Here is a 19,452-nt window from a genome sequence, read left to right as displayed (position 1 = left end):
CGCTCTCCTTGCAGTAAAACTTCAGCATCAGGCAGGAAGCGTTAATTTAATACTTTTTTTACTGCGAACTACATTCGCAACTTATTTTGCAGGCGGTATCCACATATACCACGGAATGTACCCGCAAAATTATATCATTGTACGACACATAGTCCAGGGGACACGATGCCAGAAGCATTGAGTTGCGTGAAAAAACTAGCTTTATTAAAATGGGCTTCACTGTCAGCATGACGTTTTAATTTATTACTTCTTTACTGCTAACTCTATTCGAAACACGCTTTGCAGACAAAATCCATACAATTATACTACTGAATGAACCTGCAAAATGATATCATTCTACGACACATTCTCAGCCCGGGGTCTACAGGCAAGAGACAAATAAGACAGTACACATTTCTTCAGTCCTTAGGTCCCAACATTTTTTCCTCTTTAATCTTGCTATAGCTTTACTTAGCGAAGGACTCTATTGCCTCATCAAAGTTCGTAAAACGTTTTGCTACACGAAAAACCAAAATGTCCTTGTCTAATACTGAAAAAGCTGTTATTACGAATAGTAACCAAGACTGGTGTGGTTTCTCGATTTGATTACGTCTATTTTGTCACTGTCTGCTAGATAAAACGAAATAGGTCTTTCTAATATTGCAGCAGTTGTAACACACGCGAAAAAAGCAAGAATGTTTGGCACAAATGGTCATTTTTATGTACCTCATTTACATAAATAACACGACAGAATATAATTCATGAAGAACCAATATCAAATGCCTACTAGGCCTACTACAAGCAAAGAGCTTTATGTTAGTAAATAGCTTAGTATTTCATTCATACACTCCAGTTTCTCTAGCAGGAGGTGGAAAAGCAAAAGTACGAAATTTTTATATACATTTGGAATCATCAGAGTCTTCCATATAATTTGTGTCATGTCCCCATTTCTTCACCAAACAAACAACCTTGTCATCATCAATTCTGTAACTGTTCCTGCCATGTCAAAGCTCTAGTTCAATTCACTAACCCTACCAAAATCACTGGTTCAGTTATCCAGCGTTTATTCTCCCGCTAAGGGCTGTTACGTGTTCGTACAACTCGTTTTCTACGCCATTCCGAGAATAAAATTAAGCGGCTCCTAATCTGGGACTGTACAACAGGTCCTTAGTAGTGTTGCCTTATGGCAAAAATTTTCTGTCAAAATTTCATTTTCTTAGACACACCGAGAAGATTTTCCTTAGCTTTTATTCTTGTTAGTCGTTTATTTCCACTCTGGTAGTCTGAATCTATGGATTTCGTTAATAATTATAACAATGTTTATCATTCGCACACCCCATCAATCACATAAACAAACAGCGATTGGTATTTATTCGACTCAGCTCGTGTAGCCCCTTTCCCGTTTGTCGGGTGCAAGGAATTTTATTTCCAGATGCGACGGGGATTCCCATGGCAGAGACATCACGTACATTATGCACGCATTCAAAAATCAACCTATGGTTTGTTCAGAAATCAACTTAGATTATGTTAAAAATGTTCAAAAACAAACTGGGGTGCGTTTCAAAATCATAAGAATAACCGATAGACCAACACGCGCTGCATGCTAGGCGCTTTCTAAAACAAAGTTTTGTTTTTGAAGAACATGAATTTGGCGCCCCCTAAATTGCCTTGCCGCCAGGAGCAGATACCCCGGTTTGCGCTCGCCCCCCACCCTCTAGATTCGGGCCTGCACATACTTCAGTACATATGACGTCGTAACGTGGAGATACCTGAAAAACTAGGTTTTGCTTAACATGGAGCGCAAATTGCGTTGACATTATTCATCCTGTGTTTCATTTTTTTTTTTTTTAATTTCATTTTGTTCGCATTTGATCGTCGTATCTGCTCGGAGCGGACGTCGTAAGACAACCTTGTAAGTTCGTTGTTTATCGATTAACTCAGTTTTTTTATTACAGAGGGCATCTAACCCTCTGACCGAACAAGCTGAGCTACCGTGCCAGCATAATGAGAGCACTTATGGCTTACAACGAACTTTAAAACATAATTTTAAAACTTTTCAGAAATTTTTCTTACTTAGAAGCTGAACGTCAAATATTTAGCACATTAACTCATCTGCAAATAATGAGATATTCGAAGCTGTTTGATACGCTGGTGTTTGATTCTTTAAAGAATCAGGGGTTTATTGTTAACAACCTGTTATTGAGGGACGCTGGCGGAAAGAATGCATACAACCCGCCACACAAATTCCACTACCGCTTTCAAAGAAGTTCCTTTTCTGAGCTGCAGATGGCAGCACTCCGACAGCAGCGCCTCTTGTAGCGCTGTGGGGTATCACCACGAAGAGAGGCCGCGTGAGCGGCAGGAAAGCGTTACTTGGTGACAGGCAGCTGGGCAGAGTAGCACGTGTCTTTGGCACCCATCCAAACACCCTAACTGGAAGCTCGAGAAGAACTCTGATCAGAGCGGCGTGCTTCTGCAGCTGTACTGTGAGGTAGGCCGCAGCACAGCAAATACGCACGCACTTGTTTTGAGAGATATGTATTTCATCGCATTTTTTGCAGAAAGCATTCAGACACAATATTTTGCTAACGAGTTCATAAATTTGTTACTCAATTCGAGAAATAACTTCCGGACACGTTAATAGTACAGTTTAAAATTAATTGATATTATCTACTACCAAAGAAAACTGTTAAGTACAAATAACTTAGAAACTAAGGGACAAAGTTAATGTTGTCAAAGACTGGACGTGGTGAAAAATTGGATTTATTATGATGGAAGTATGGTTCTGAGAGGCACTTCCACTGGATCCATTTTGGCTCTGCGTTCTATTACTGGCATTTAACTCACTATAACAGCAGTAAATTTCAGTAGGTAACTTCCACCGCTGGCAATTTACATGTTATCAACAACATACTGATACTGAAAAATTGTAACGATATAAAGGATAATTTCTGTCTTATGTACGTAATTATGTTTTCAGATGCTACAACAAACTGTTTATTTGTATGTAGTTGAATACTAATCATCTTATTTGTTTGATCTTACCACTATGCACTTGTATTTCTCACACGTTTTTGTAATGTTTGGCATGTGTAGTTCGCAGAACCAGTCTTCTATCTGGAAAAAGACGCGTCCAGGTACTTTCGGGTGACATGCACTTCAGGCAAATCTTTAGGGGCGATGGGTATTGTGAACCTCACTTTGCGGTAAATGGTTCAAATGGCTCTAAGACTATGGGACTTAATATCTGAGGTCATCAGTCCCCTAGACTTAGAACTACTTAAACCTAACTAACCTGGGGACATCACACACATCCATGCCCGAGGCAGGATACGAATCTGCGACCGTAGCAGCAGCGCGGTTCCGGACTGAAGCGCCTAGAACCGCTCATCCACAGGGGCCGGCTTTGCGGTAAATCTGCTGAGAACTAGGGGTAGGCTAATACTAAATTTTAAATCAGATGATGTTACAAAAATGATCATTTTTGTAATGAGGTGAAACCTGTACATTTCTTATTCTTATTCGCTGTAACATGGTAGAGACACAGCAGCTGTTTAAGTTATTTGCACATTGTTTTACAGGTACAAAATTTTTTCAAAAATCATGATTTGGCACATTAGCTGTGAGTCATTATATTAAAACTACGTTTCTGTAAACGACAGACAATCGTCAGGTATGAAAAAAAAGAAAAAAAATTATGTTAATGATAATGACTGGATGCATTTCTCCTAATATGGCCAGTTTGTAAACTCGACGATCTATTTGACCAAAAGTTGTAGTTTTAATAACATGACATTCAGCTGTTGCACAAAATCATGATTTTTCTAAAAAATTATACATTAAAATTTTTTATTTAGCAAGTTGTTTGGCCTGTTGCGCTGACTAAGAAAATGTAACCGCTTATGAACAGAAACAAAAATTCTAAAGTAATAGATGTGCTTAAAAATGGCTTTTACATTTGTAAGGAGAAAATAAAAATCTTTTCTCACAATTTCAAAATACAAGTAATTTTTTTGTAAATGTAACAGTAAAAAGCATTAGATTATAAATAATATTTTATTTAAAATTTAATTAAAAAGCAAATTTTGTATCCGTTTTCGCCACTTTTCTTTGTGGTCAGCTTAATTTAAAATTTCTTATTGCCAGCTAGGAGACGGGTGCCGGAATTGACGCCGCTTGAGCGTTTTGGGGTTGCGTGATTATCAGCACTGTCTTAGATACTGCAGTAAAGTGGGGAATCATATTCATTAATCTTTCAGTCACTTTTTGAGCATATATTACAGCAAACCAAAAGCAGACTCATAACAGACTAAGAATGTCAATTACTCTGAAAAATGTCTGTCCTTTTCTTCCGAGTTTCTAAAATCATTAACGCCAGGCATGGTTCGTGATGGTATTAGCAAGTGGGCGCAACATAAAAAGTATTTGAGAGGTTTGTTCAACAACATTTAGGAGAATTTCCATTTTGGTATATTAAAACTGACTTCGTTTTCTACAGTTTCAGAAGTTCTTGGCTATCAGGTTCACCATTCAATTAATGCTTACAGCTAATTTTCCCTGAAAAAACTAGGACGGATCTTCTTCCCGAAAACTGTTTGTGTAGCAGGCCTATGATTCTAGGCATGTTACGAGCTGAACACAATACACTAAGAATATGATCATTGGAAGATGTGTCAATTCACACCAGTAGCAGGAGATAAAGCTAATTCATTCAACGAGAATTCGCGAGTACCGGAGTTAAATATTGGCGCTGTCATCCTGATTTACGTTCTCGAGGTCTGTAAGTCCTTTTGGGACTATGGCTGCGTCTTAACCGTTTTGCTCGTCTCACTAATTACCGTGAAATCAAAAGGAATACAAAATCCCCATTGTCATTAATGATTACACAAACATTTCTGTGGCACTTTGTGTCAAGCAATAACTTGTCGTCTGTGATACGTTTTCATAGTTTATGCGTAACGTAGTTAGCTGTCCACTACAAAGTATCCTGTTTTACCCGTCGTATCTTTTCTAAACATACGATGAGCCGATAGACTGCAGATGAAACGCGTTGTCTTCCAAAGAAATTGACGTAAAAATATATCCAACGCCGCATTCTAAATTCTCAACCTGGAAATATATACATCCTATCTGGACTCGTCTTTCGAACTGTTTCTGAAATTCATTTATACCTGTTTGTTTCGACTGTGGTCTGGTCCAAAGACTAATTTGTTGAAAATCAACAAGCCACTCTATTCATCTATACGTAACTCTTGCTAGCTACGACGGGCAGTCAAATGAAAACGACGTAGATGGAAGTAAGTCGGTAAGCTATTCGCGGTTGCCTACGGAACCGAGATTGTACTCAGATGTGCACCTCTTCGTCCGAAGCCAATCGACGGCCTCTTTCTTCAGGACTTCTGACCACAACAGCAACAAACATATATAAATTAATTTCCGATACAGATGGATTGGATATACGAGTATTTCAGGTTAAGAATTTAAAATGCGGCGTGTCGTTTCAGGACAGTTTCTTTCGAAGACAATACGTTTTATGTGCAGGTTATTGACTCACTGTGTGTTTAGGAAAGATACGACGGATAAAACAGGATACTATGCAGCGGACGGTGTAAACTATGGAAACATGTTACAGATGATAAGTTATTGCTTGGTACATAGTGTCATAGAAATATTTGCATAACCATGTATGAAAACAGGAATTTAGTATTCTTTTAGAGTTCATGGTAATAGAGACAGTGAGACGAGTAAAACGGTTAGGACATAGCCATAGCGCTAAAGGACTTACAGACCCAGGGAACATAAATCTGGATGACAGCACTAGGATTTAACACCGATGCACACAAATTCTCGTCGGATGAGCTAGCTCTGTCTCTTGCCGCTGATCCAAATTAAATCGACATAACTGCCAATGGTCATATTTCCATGCGATCTGTATATTACGCAGCCCTGAAGAGAGACGTTGGTGCCTACTGATTTACTTCGGAAGAAGAGGTGCATGCCTGTGTACAATCATGGTTCAGTAAGCAGCTGCAAACATTTTTCCGTGAATGTATTGACTGTCTTATCTCACGGTGGTATGAATGTAATAATAGTTATGACGATTACTTTTGAAATAATAAATAGTTTACTTCGTTTCTTCCATCTGTACCGTTTTTTTTTTTGACTATACCTTATACATTCATTCGAATCTGCTTACCGCAGGCGTCATGATATTCTGCTACAACTTTCACTCCCCACATCTGCGTCCATTACCAAATTGACGGTTCCTTAGCGCCTCATGATGTGCCCCCTCAACCGATCACTCATTTTACCCGTTCCACAAATTTCTTTTTTCTCCAATTTGTTCTGCACTCTACCTACCGATCTATTTTTTTGTGTATTGGCTTTCGGAATGTGCCCATAGAGCCATACAAGCACTTTAAATGTTATACGACAGTTCATTTAGACAATTGAGAGCATATATTAGTTTAAGTCATACCCTGGTACGAAGTTACGGGGGCTTAACAGAGGACAGGACGTAAAACAAGTTTTGAATTCACAGTATACTGGAACAAGCAAATCCATCAAACCTTGAGCCCTCTTCTGTAGCATCAAATTTACGTAACTTATGTTTACTTCTTGTCTCAGCTCCTTATCGCTCACGTATCACTTCCGCACAAGGCTACACTCCACGCAAACACCTTAGGCTTAACAAAGCACCCTGGCTAATGCCTGTGATGGAGAATGCCCTGTTCTTCGGTGTTAAATCTGAAAGAAGACACGTTTTATGTGCATTTTAATACGGATAAAACAGGGCGCTTTGTGCAGCACAGCTAGCTACGTTACGTGTAAGCTGTGAAACGTGCCACAGACGACAAGTTATTGCTTGGTAAAAAGTGCCATAGAATTCTATCAAAAATTGTTATAGCGGTTAAAACGTGTTATTCACTGTTCCGTTAATTAAATGATGATTTCATCACGATGCCGTATTATAGTTTGAGCGTGACACGTCACGAATGTGCACAATTATTATTGTCTCTCGCCCAGCGCAAAGTCCCAAGCGATTAGAAAAAAAGAGCAGGTGACTCCCGTGTATAAGAAGGGTCCCACATAATTACAGATCAGTATCCCACACATCAGTTTGCCGGCCGGTGTGGCCGAGCGGTACTAGGCGTTTCAGTCTGGAACCGCGGGACCGCTACGGTCGCAGGTTCGAATCCTGCCTCGGGCATGGATGTGTGTGATGTCCTTAGGTTAGTTAGGTTTAAGTAGTTCTAAGTTCTAGGGGACTGTTGACCTCAGATGTTAAGTGCTGTAGTGCTCAGAGCCATTTAAAACATTTGCACATCAGTTTGCCGCAGAACTCTTAAATATTGTCTGAGCTCGGAAGTACTAAATTTCTCCTGAGATAGAAAAGCATCTTTCCACAATTCACCACGAATTTCGAAAGTATCGCTCTGCGAATCTCAGCTTGGCCTTTTTTCCGCACGGTATCCAGCGAAACATGGATGTAGGACAAGGGGCATATTCCATATTCCTAGATTTTCGGATAGCATGTGACGCGATGTCCCACTGCAGACTGTTAATGAAGATCGTAGCGTATGGGTTAGGTTCCGAGATACCTGAGCGGCCTGGAGACTTGTTAACCACGTTGTCCCCAAGGGCGAGTTTTCGTCAGAGATAAGAGAGTAGTGAGGAGTGCCCCAGGGAAGCGTGCTAGCAACAGCCTTGTTCTCTGTATACATAAATGCTCTGACGGGCAGCGTGGCCAGCTGTCTACGGCTCACTGCTGGTGACGCTGTGGTGTACGGAATCCCGCCGTCGTAGAGTGACTGTAGGAGGATACAAGGTGACTTAGATAAAATTTTTAGTTGTCGTGTTGAGTGGCAGCTTGCTATTAATACAGAAAAATGTATGTTAATGCAGATGAGTAGCGAAAACAATCCTGTTATGTTAGAATACAGCAGTAGTGGTACGATGCTTGATACCGTCACGTTAACTAAAAACATGGGCATAACGTTGGAAAGGGATATGAAATGGAACAAGTATGTAAGGATTGTAGGCAAATTGTCGATTTACATTTTTTGGGAGAATTTTAGGAAAGTGTAACTCACCTGTAAAGGAGACCGCATTTAAGGGTGGTTCATTGATAGTGACTGGGCCAAATATCTCACGAAATAAGCATCAAACGAAACAATTACAATGTTGTTATCAATGGAGAGACGTCTACAGACGTTAAAGTAACCTCTGGCGTGCCACAGGGGAGTGTTGTGGGACCATTGCTTTTCACAATATATATAAATGACCTAGTAGATAGTGTCGGAAGTCCCATGCGGCTTTTCGCGGATGATGCTGTAGTATACAGAGAAGTTGCAGCATTAGAAAATTGTAGCGAAATGCAGGAAGATCTGCAGCGGATAGGCACTTGGTGCAGGGAGTGGCAACTGACCCTTAACATAGACAAATGTAATGTATTGCGAATACATAGAAAGAAGGATCCTTTATTGTATGGTTATATGATAGCGGAACAAACACTGGTAGCAGTTACTTCTGTAAAATATCTGGCAGTATGCGTGCGGAACGATTTGAAGTGGAATGATCATATAAAATTAATTGTTGGTAAGGCGGGTACCAGGTTGAGATTCATTGGGAGAGTCCTTAGAAAATGTAGTCCATCAACAAAGGAGGTGGCCTACAAAACACTCGTTCGACCTAAACTTGAGTATTGCTCATCAGTGTGGGATCCGTACCAGATCGGGTTGACGGAGGAGATAGAGAAGATCCAAAGAAGAGCGGCGCGTTTCGTCTCATGGTTATTTGGTAACCGTGATAGCGTAACGGAGATGTTTAACAAACTCAAGTGGCAGACTCTGCAAGAGAGGCGCTCTGCATCGCGGTGTAGCTTGCTGTTCAGGTTTCGAGAGGGTGCGTTTCTGGATGAGGTATCGAATATATTACTTCCCCCTACGTATACCTCCCGAGGAGATCACGAATGTAAAATTAGAGAGATTAGAGCGCGCACGGAGGCTTTCAGACAGCCGTTCTTCCCGCGAACCATACGCGACTGGAACAGGAAAGGGAGGTAATGACAGTGGCACGTAAAGTGCCCTCCGCCACACACCGTTGGGTGACTTGCGGAGTATAAATGTAGATGTAGATAGAACGAAACACGTCTAGCTTGAAGGGGGAAACCAGATGGCGCTATGGTTGGCCCGCTAGATGGCGCTGCCGTAGGTCAAACGGATATCAACTGTGTTTTTAAAAATAGGAAACCCCATTTTTTTATTACATATTCGTGTAGTAAGTAATGAAATATGAATGTTTTAGTTGGATCACTTTTTTCGCTTTGTGATAGATGGCGCTGTAATAGTCACGTAACATTCCGTCAGTGCGGACGGTATTTGCTTATACATTATCCGTGTTAAAATGGACCGTTTACCAATTGCGGAAAAGGTCGATATCGTGTTGATGTATGGCTATTGTGATCAAATTGCCCAACGGGCATGTGCTATGTATGCTGCTCGGTATCTTGGACGACATCATCCAAGTGACCGGACCGTTCGTCGGATAGTTACGTTATTCAAGGAAAGAGGAAGTGTTCAGCCACATGTGAAACGTCAACCACGACCTGCAACCACGATGATGCCCAAGTAGGTGTTTTAGATGCTGTCGCGGCTAATCCGCACATCAGTAGCAGACAAATTTCGCGAGAATCGGGAATCTCAAAAACGTCGGTGTTGAGAATGCTACATCAACATCAATTGCACCCGTACCATATTTCTATGCAAGAGGAATTGCATGGCGACGACTTTGAACGTCGTGTACAGTTCTGCCATTGAGCACAAGAGAAATTATGGGACGATGACAGATTTTTTGCACGCGTTCTATTTAGCGACGAAGCGTCATTCACCAACAGCGGTAACGTAAACCGGCATAATATGCACTATTGGGCAACGGAAAATCCACACTGACTGCGACATGTGGAACATCAGCGACCTTGGCGGGTTAATGTATGGTGCGGCATTATGGGAGGAAGGATAATTGGCCCCCATTTTATCGATGGCAATGTAAATGGTGCAATGTATGTTGATTTAATGTTCTACCGATGTTACTACAAGATGTTTCACTGCATGACAGAATGGCGATGTACTCCCAACATGATGGATGTCGGACACATAGCTCGCGTGCACTTGAAGCGGTATTGAATAATATATTTCATGACAGGTGGATTGGTCGTCGAAGCACCATAGCATGGCCCGCGCGTTCACCGGGTCTGACGTCCCCGGATTTCTTTCTCTGTGGAAAGTTGAGGGATATTTGCTATCGTGATCAAACGACAACGTCTGACAACATGTGTCAACGCATTGTCAATGCATGTGCGAACATTACGGAAGGCGAACCACTCGCTGTTGAGAGGAATGTCGTTACACGAATTGCCAAATGCATTGAGGTTGTCGGACATTATTTTGAGCATTTATTGCATTAATGTGGTATTTACAGGTAATCGCGCTGTAACAGCATGTGTTCTCAGAAATGATAAGTTCACAGAGGTATATGTATCACATTGGGACAACCAAAATAAAATGTTCAGACGTACCTACGTACTGTATTTTAATTTAAAACCCTACCTGTTACCAACTGTTCGTCTAAAATTGTGAACCATATGTTTGTGACTATTACAGCGCCATCTATCACAAAGCGAAAAAAGTGGTCCAACTAAAACTTTCATATTTCTTTAGGTACTACACGAATATGTAATTAAAAATGGGGGTTTCTATTTTTTAAAAAACCGCAATTGATATCCGTTCGACCTGTGGCAGCGCCATCTAGCGGGCGAACCATAGCGCCATCTGCTTTCCCCCTTCAAGCTAGAAAAGTTCCGTTATTTATAGTTCTTTCGTTTGACGCTTATTTCGTGAGATTTTTGGCCCGGTCACGATCAATGGATCACCCTGTAGAACAATAGTGCTACCCTCTCTTGACTACTGTTCGAGTCTGTGGGACCCCATCGGGTCGGATTAAAGGAAGACACAGAAGCAGTTCAGAGGCGTGTTGCTAGATTTGTTACCAGGACGTTCGATCAGCACGCAAGTATTACATAGAGGCCTCGTGAACTCAAAGGAGAATTCCTGGAGGAAAGGCGACGTTCTCCTGCCGCCAATGCACGTTTCGCGTTAGGTTCAAAAATGGTTCAAATGGCTCTGAGCTCTATGGGACTTGACTTCTGAGGTCATCAGTCCCCTAGAACTTAGAACTACTTAAACCTAACTAACCTAAGGACATCACACACATCTATGCCCGAGGCAGGATTCGAACCTGCGACCGTAGCGGTCGAGCGGCTCCAGACTATAGCGCCTAGAACCGCTCGGCCACTCCGGCCGGCTTCGCGTTAGGACCACGAAGATAAGATGAACAGCAAAGGAAGTGGCTGGTATCATCCGCCACGCACAGTACCCTGGCTTGCGGATTGTGTATGTGTATGTAGATGTAGATTATTATTATTATTACTTTCTCCAGACACATCATTTGGTGTAGCGAGTATTTGGTGGAAGATTAGGGGAAAGAAACAGACGAGTTTCGAACGGAGCCCGAGTAGACGTCTATCCCACCCTAAAATCACTGCTGGAGGGCTAGTGGTTTACAACAGGCACATGAAACACTGAACCACGATTGCTCGAAAACGCGTGAGAAGCGCATCGTACTTGAGCATCATTTGTTACATCTAAGAATACAATCCTTCGAAGAATGAGTGAAATAACCAGCACCTTCGGTGTATGCTTCCACTATAAGACGGTGAACTCGCTTTCGGGATGACTGCGGTTCGAATACCCTTCGTGCCATCATGAGGTCGGCTTTACACAGTGTCCATAAATCACATCTGGGGAAATAACGGGACAATTTCCTTAGAAAGTTCGCAACTAATTTGTTGTTTCTTCTTGGTCAATTCGAGTTTCTTTTGTAAAGATTTTCTCGTTGGTAGATCGTTAAAATAAAATGATACGTACGTATTAATATAGGAAACGAATTTCCGGTATGAGTCAGCGATCATCATGAGGATTTAATGATCAAAACCGTATAGATAGCTAGAAAATTGTCATTATCAGATATAAAGAAACTTTGTACTTACAGAACGAGATAAGGTATAGATTTTAATATTTGCGCTGAATCTTGTTTCGCGGCTTGAAAGTTTTTGACACCTGATCACCGAAAACGCCTACGAGTCGTAATGTGAGCGGTGTCCAAAATGTTCCTGTTTCAGTGCGTTCCTGTAGCATATACGCAACCCAGCGCGACTCCAATGTGGGCATGTGATTACCGACATGGAGGCAAGGGGTTAGTGTGGTCGTCTAACGGAATCTCTTGTATCGCCCCTTATAAATGAAAACATTTTATTTACAGAGCTAGAAGGTTCTCCCCGTAAATTCATACATACCTAGTGATGCGCTAACGTTGCCTGCTGTTATTCGAAAACCTAGCGAATCTGTATGAACAGCAGTGCGAGAAATATCACAGGAAGTGGATGTTTACACTGTTTATAAATATCCTATAATCTGACTGCAAAAGTGCATGATATAGCGATAAACTATGTGGCAAAACTTAGGAAGAAGCTGTCTGACTTATGAATGCAGTCTCTCTGATTTAGACATTGTCTCTAAGCTTTTATGTCACTAAAAGCGAAAGAAGATTTGGCGTTATAAAGTCCAGTCAACGTCGAAGTCACTAGTCACAGAGCACAACCTCGCACTGTACAGGGATAAATAGTGAAATCTGCTTGGTCAAGATTTAGCGCCCAGTCCCGTCGGCGTCAGAATCATTACAGACGAAGCACAGGCAGTTCCCTTCCTCACCCTTCCCAAAACCCAGCTTGCGCACCGTCACTGACAATTCCGTCATCGACGGGACATTAAACCGCAATATTCCTTCATTTCACATTGGGGAAGGAAATCGCCAGTGTACTTTTTAAAGGAACCCTCCCAGTATTACATTAGAGAAATCGAGGAAAACCCAAATTAGATGGGGATCTGAATCGCCGCCCTCCAGAGTCGGGCGACGAATTCAAACGCGCCAAACTCCTCTTGAGGATTATCCACGTGAATGACGTCCAACATGCCGATCATCCCATAAGTGAAATAATGCTGCCATGTCATATCAGAAGAAATAACACGTTTCGTTTACCATGAGGATATAACTATTACAAATCTTTGTGCAACATATCTCAAGCATTTTTTTAAAATATTGAGCAAAAGCAAAGAGTGTTGTCTACAGTGAAATACTCCTACCGAACAGGCCTCGGAAGGCCCAACGGTACCGACCGACCGCCGTGTCATCCTCAGACAGTAGGCGACACTGGATATGGAGGGGCATGTGTTCAGTACTCTGCTCGTGACGAGAGCCGCTACTTCTCAATCAAGTAGCTCTTCAATTCGCCTCACAAGGGCTGAGTGCACCTCCTAGCCAACAGCACTCAGCAGACCTACACTGAGGCAAGGCCGTTGGCACATCAATAGCGAAATACTATCTGTAAAATGCTGTACAAATGTACAGTCACATCTTGAAAATATTTCAAAAATGGTGCAGAGATGGACAAGTTGCTTTCGGCGTTTGGGAATGTATAACTGAGCACTTCACAAAACGAAAAAATTCATCTTCATCTGATACAATGTCAAGGCACCTTGCCACTGTTAGTGTGGCTTCCCCTGTCGAAGGTTCAAGTCCTCCCTCGGGCATTGGTGTGTGTGTTGTCCTTAGTGGAAATTAGTTTAAGTTCGATTACGTAGTGTGTAAGCCTAGGGACCGATGGCCTCAGCAGTTTGGTCCCATAGGATCTTACCACAAATTTCCAGATTGTATGAGTATAACAATTTGTACAAATATGAAATGGAACGATTACGTAGGTTCGCTAGTAGGCAAAGCGGATGACAGATTTCAGTTAGTTTGTCAGATGTGGAGAACATCCTTATAAAAATAAAATAAAATAAAAAAAAACATATTTTCATATATATATATGCTCCTGCCACCTCTAACCCCTTTGATCATCCACTACACTGCAATACTTCTTCATGTCCCTTGCATTTCCCCTCCTGCAGATACGAGTGCCCTCTGGTGTTAGCCTGAATTGTACGTTGCTGCCACAAGAGTAATGCCCGCACTACTTTCGCCCTTGCATTCAGTACTGAGCAGTACTGTCTTGGATTTCTTTTTCCGTCAGTGTTAGTTGTACAACATTGATATGCTGCAGTATAGGCAGTTTTACAGATGAAGAGTCAGCTGTATGCAACTCGTGTATTGGTTCAGTTATTGCAGGGGAAGCCAAGAATTTGGCTCTGCACAAGTGGTGAAGCGCTCAGCCTCACTGCACACCTCCCCCACCACCACACCACGCAGTCTGAGTGCGAGCTGCCAGAAGAGGGGTAAACAGCAAATGCGCTGCATTTAAATAGCAGCGCAGTCACACTGCATACAACTTGGTTTTTTTTTCACATTTCTCAACATTATGCTGACAAACAGTATTATTTGATTATTATTTCACAGATTTTCTCACTCAGGTTGCTGCATAATTGTGACTTATTTAATTTCATAATCGAGACAGTTCTTTCTCAATACTATGTCGATCGAAATATTGCAACACCAATGCAACCCTATTATGGAGACGTGCAAACTCTATGTGAGGAAACTGATGTCTTTGAGAGTTTTAATGTAAAAGGATTTGTCATTAAAACGGGAATTACATTGCAGGTGAACCAGTTACGTCTGCATATGCACAAGGTCGCTTTCAAATGACGCGGCAAAAGGTCTCAAAAACAGCTCGAAAACGAATGCGAGCTTGGCAGTGTCCTCAGAATGTTTAGGAAACTATCCTTGTAATTCTTTCAAGGCCATAATGAATTCTTCTGTCTTCGCATTTTCTTTCATGACAGTGAGCTTAGGTAACTAGTCTGTGTTTTTGAGACTGTGTTCCTTCTGCAACGCGATTTTCTTTTTAAATGCTTCCACATCAAATAGGTAAGAAGTTATTTCTTACGTTGCAGTGTCTTACTGTGGACAGTGTGCAGTCAAGTCCACTTAAGGAGTGAGGTCTGCAATCCGGAATCCATTTAGGATGTTTTAAGTTTCGTTCCTGCAGTCTTTATGTTACATGCCAAATTTAGTACAAAATGCCTTGTTTTATATACCCTACTGGAACCGTAAATTTTACGAGGATTTGGTAATCTAACGTTAATGAAACTACGTTACGCTGAACTTTACAAGCAGCGACAGCAACCACATCACAGCAATTTGATGTTTGTCTCGTTGCTCGGTTTTTTGTTGTGCACATTTTTGTGACTACATATTGCAGGCTTTTGCAATGTGGTAAATGTACTGTAACGGAAATAAAAGTAACTGGGCTAACAGAATGAATAAATCACACCTACATCGTTGGTCTGCAACAAACCACCGAAGCCCGCGTGTCCTTTGTACGAAAATACGCAGCAAAGATGCGAAATTCTGTCGGTAATTTTCATCCCCCCCCCACCATCCCCCACCGCCACCCTCACCCCTCGTATTCTGTTTAAGCGCCGAACTTCATACAGCGCAAAAGTCACATTTTTGGAACAAAGAACTCATGTGCTGAGAACCGTATAAGAGTTCTTGTTCCCACGACTGGACTTGTGCTTTCTGTCATCTTAAAATGAATGGGAGGAGCACTCCTGTTGCATACAGGTGTCTCAACACACGGACTAGGATAAATATGTACAATTTTTACACGAATATCCTGTTTTCGAATTCGGATTACAGTAGAATGATTAGCAGCTGAGAGCCACCTCTTACATAAAAAAGTTTGTAATGGATGCCTCTTGTCTTACTTACCTTAACGGCCATTCCCTCACCGTTCCATAAATCTACGCCGTGGATTGTAATCTCCTTTTGTCCTTGTAAATTTATGTATCTTTCTGCACAGTGTCCTCAGGCAACAAACGCGCTACGAAAACATGGAGCATGCGAATGAAACCCTTTTGGACTGGAAGATCGTCAAAACTTTTCTCGTCATCTGGGAGAGACTGAGTAGGCGGTGCTGAGCCACTGAGGTGGGAAACACGTTATGTTTATGAAGCCGGTAAGTAATTTAATCAAGAAGACTAGAAAGGTGAAATTGGATAATACTGGGAGGAAACAGGATCCTTCTCTTATTTCCGTGAGGATTTACCTCTTTTTTCTCGGATAACACCCAGTTACCACATTAAAAAAGTTGGTGGAATCATAACTGAAGCCTTAATTGGGCACAAGACAGTAGTTTAACATCCAGATAAATGTCGTCCATCCTCTACGCTATTAGAAAATTCTGAACATACTTCTGCCATTAATGAAACCATTCCTTTTAGAAACTTCACACTGTAATGTAGTCAAAAATGGCTACATAAATGACAACGCCCCACTACTGGAGCTATCCATCAGGGACTGCACTCGATATGTGTTCGAATTTCGACTGTTTGACGCTGTTAGTACTTTACACTTTCAAGTAACTTGAATGCTTCCGGACAAGCAACGCACCAGTCGTGTACTGTGCCTTGTTTAAATGTTTCTCAGCTTACAGTGAGCTCAGTTACTCACCTCATACATGGAATACATGCAAATGAACGAGTGCAATCATAATGGTCGCACCTGTCCATACTTACATTTTTCCATCATTCTCGTTTTCATTTTACTGTCCCTTATAGTTACAGTTGTCTCGTGCTGTGAATTAGTTCATTTATTGTTGCAAAGCGAATAATAAAATAAGTTTCTGGTCTGTTGTGGGATCTACCTGAAATTCGGAGAGGAGGCATTTTCAAGACATGTGCAAGCATATGTGACACATAGTCTCAATTTCATCATCGTAGACGTATATGGTACAATCTACAGGGTTTACGGGTAGTGGGTGGACTAAGAGAGGAAAACTTTGATACTTTCATTTCGCGTGCTACAACGTCCACAATATTGTGTCACATGTTAATGCTAGTAATTACAAAGATGTAATTATTAATAGTTTATACAGACAGTATCATAACCTGAAGAAATAGTGATAATAGGAATTAGACTGATAATGGTAATTACAGTATGGGACTGTGGTGTGGAGCAACAATGGCCATGAGCAAGACAGACACAACACTACAAGCATATAACCTGCGAAAGAACGGAGGAAACCTTTAAATCAAATGAGTAACTTTGAGGGGCTAGATCTTTGATTTCTACCTGCCACTGGTTACTGATTCTTCGCAATTTACGTTTGGTGCAGTCTCACGCGGCATTTAAGAAAAAGTAGAAGCGACGTTTCTCACAATCCAATATTCTCACGTATATGCGCTCTCCTTATGTTTCTTTTCCTCCTCCTCCTCCATTACGTCACACTTCATCATTCATTTCATTTAACAATTTCCTTCGTTCTCTGCAGGTTCTATTTTTGTACTATTGTGTCTGTCTTGTTAATGGCCACTGTTGCTCCACTCCACAATTCCATAAGAGAGCGTACCCAGGGTCTGAGCTCTGAGCCTGATGTTTATTACCGCATGATGGGGTAAAATGAAATTTTCTGAGGGATAAGTACATAAACGTACAATTGTGTTTCGGTCACAAAACTAAGTTATTTTTAAAAGATAATTACGATTATCATTGTTTCGTAATATTGTGATACTGATTACGTAAGCTACTAATAATTATATCTTTTTTTAAATACTAGCATTAACATGCGACACAATATTGTGGAGGTTATGGCATGTGAAACGAATATACGAAAGTTTTCCTCCCATAGTCCACCCTCTACACACGCACACACACACACACACACACACGTACACAAACACACACATTATACATTGTACCATGCATCTATGACATTAAAATTGATGCTTCATGTCACATATGCTTAAACATCTCATGAAAATGACGTCGTCGACTTGTAGGTAGCCCCGCAATAGACCATAATTTATTTTATTATTTGCTGCGTAACAATAACTGAAGTAATGGACAGCACAACACGGTAGCAACAGTAAGGGACAGTCAAACGAATATGAGACAAATGGAAAAAAATTAAGTAAACTTTTTATTATTTCAAACGTGATCGGTGTAACTGTTAATACATTTATACCACTGTGAGGCAAGTCGGTCATTGCCTTCATGGAAAAATATTTACGACTGCATATGGACCTATGATTGTACCCAGGCATCTCTTCGTCCGAAGCAGGTCAATGGCCAAGAGTGTCTTTCTTCAGGGCACAAAAATATGGAAGTCGAATGGGGAGACGTTGGGACTGTATAGAGGATGTGTAAGGGCTTTCCAGTGAAACTCCTGCAGTGTAGTCGGAACAACATTGATAACATGTGGGTTCTTTTCATTTGCCTTCCCTTACGTGTAAAGGCTACTACATTGTTGCATGGCGTTTTGTTATTATTTAATACTATTATTATTAGTGGCAGGCCAGTCTGAATGCTTCCAATTTCTACCAATTCAGAAGTAAGAAGTCCAGCAATCAAGTCATTCAGAAAAATTTTAACTTTTTTTAAAAAATTTTATTTTTATTTTATTTTAAATGGAAGTTCAGGGTGTGAAGCAAGTATCGCAAGGGTCAGGATTGATAGAGAAGCATGTTTTGTAACAAGTGCCTATTCTCTATGTCAGTGGTGACCAGTATTTCTGAACCTATTATCACTGAGTGCATTGAGGTATTAGGTAGACCCCTTCCCTCTCTCGCCCCCTTACCCATACATCATCAACATTAGCGCCTAAGTCAACTAGAATGGCAAACAATTTTCTTTGTACACTTTCAATTTTTAAATGACGGAAGATAAATTCTATTTATTTGATATGGAGCCGGCCGTAGTGGCCGTGCGGGTTCTAGGCGCTACAGTCTGGAGCCGAGCGACCACTACGGTCGCAGGTTCGAATCCTGCCTCGGGCATGGATGTGTGTGATGTCCTTAGGTTAGTTAGGTTTAATTAGTTCTAAGTTCTAGGCGACTGATGACCTCAGACGTTAAGTCGCATAGTGCTCAGAGCCATTTGAACCAACCATTTTTTGATATGGGAGATTTACTAAACCACGAACTAATGAGTCAACGAGACAATTTGTACTGCTTATTTCTAAGAACGTTTTGTATATAATGATGAAGCAATTCGCAGTGCATCTCGAGTGCTATCTACATTTCCTTCTCAGAAAAGAAAGCAAGCTATCCACAATGAGGGATGACACTTGTTACAAAACAAGCTTCTGCTTGACGTCAGTTGCTTCGCCCACACATTGAATCCCCATTTAAAACATACCAAGTTAAAATGTGTGCACTATAGTTACGCCTATTGTCTGCAAATCACTCGATTGTCGTCTTCGTACTTCTGAACTGACAGACAATGGAAGACTTCAGATTAGCAGTTATGTCTGACGACTGACACTAATGACGATAATAATAATACAGTGTTGGTCCTAAAGCAGTGTGGTAGCCAGCACATTACTGTCTTGTTGTGCTGTCAATCAGTTCAAAAATC

At 41.2% G+C, this 19,452-nt stretch overlaps 1 protein-coding gene across 1 annotated transcript in view; it reads left to right on the top strand.

The window, feature by feature from the left end:
- Positions 1-2,344: 2,344 nt before the first annotated feature.
- Positions 2,345-19,452, top strand: part of LOC126455660 (uncharacterized) — a 30,749-nt gene continuing 13,641 nt past the window's right edge. The window contains exon 1 of the mRNA XM_050091428.1: positions 2,345-2,470. The gene's annotated coding sequence lies outside the window, so the exon portion shown is untranslated. The remainder of the gene's footprint in view (positions 2,471-19,452) is intronic.

Source organism: Schistocerca serialis, chromosome 2 (genome assembly GCF_023864345.2).
Source record: "Schistocerca serialis cubense isolate TAMUIC-IGC-003099 chromosome 2, iqSchSeri2.2, whole genome shotgun sequence".
Lineage (NCBI taxonomy): Eukaryota > Metazoa > Arthropoda > Insecta > Orthoptera > Acrididae > Schistocerca > Schistocerca serialis.
This window is presented reverse-complemented; position numbering and strand designations above follow the sequence as displayed.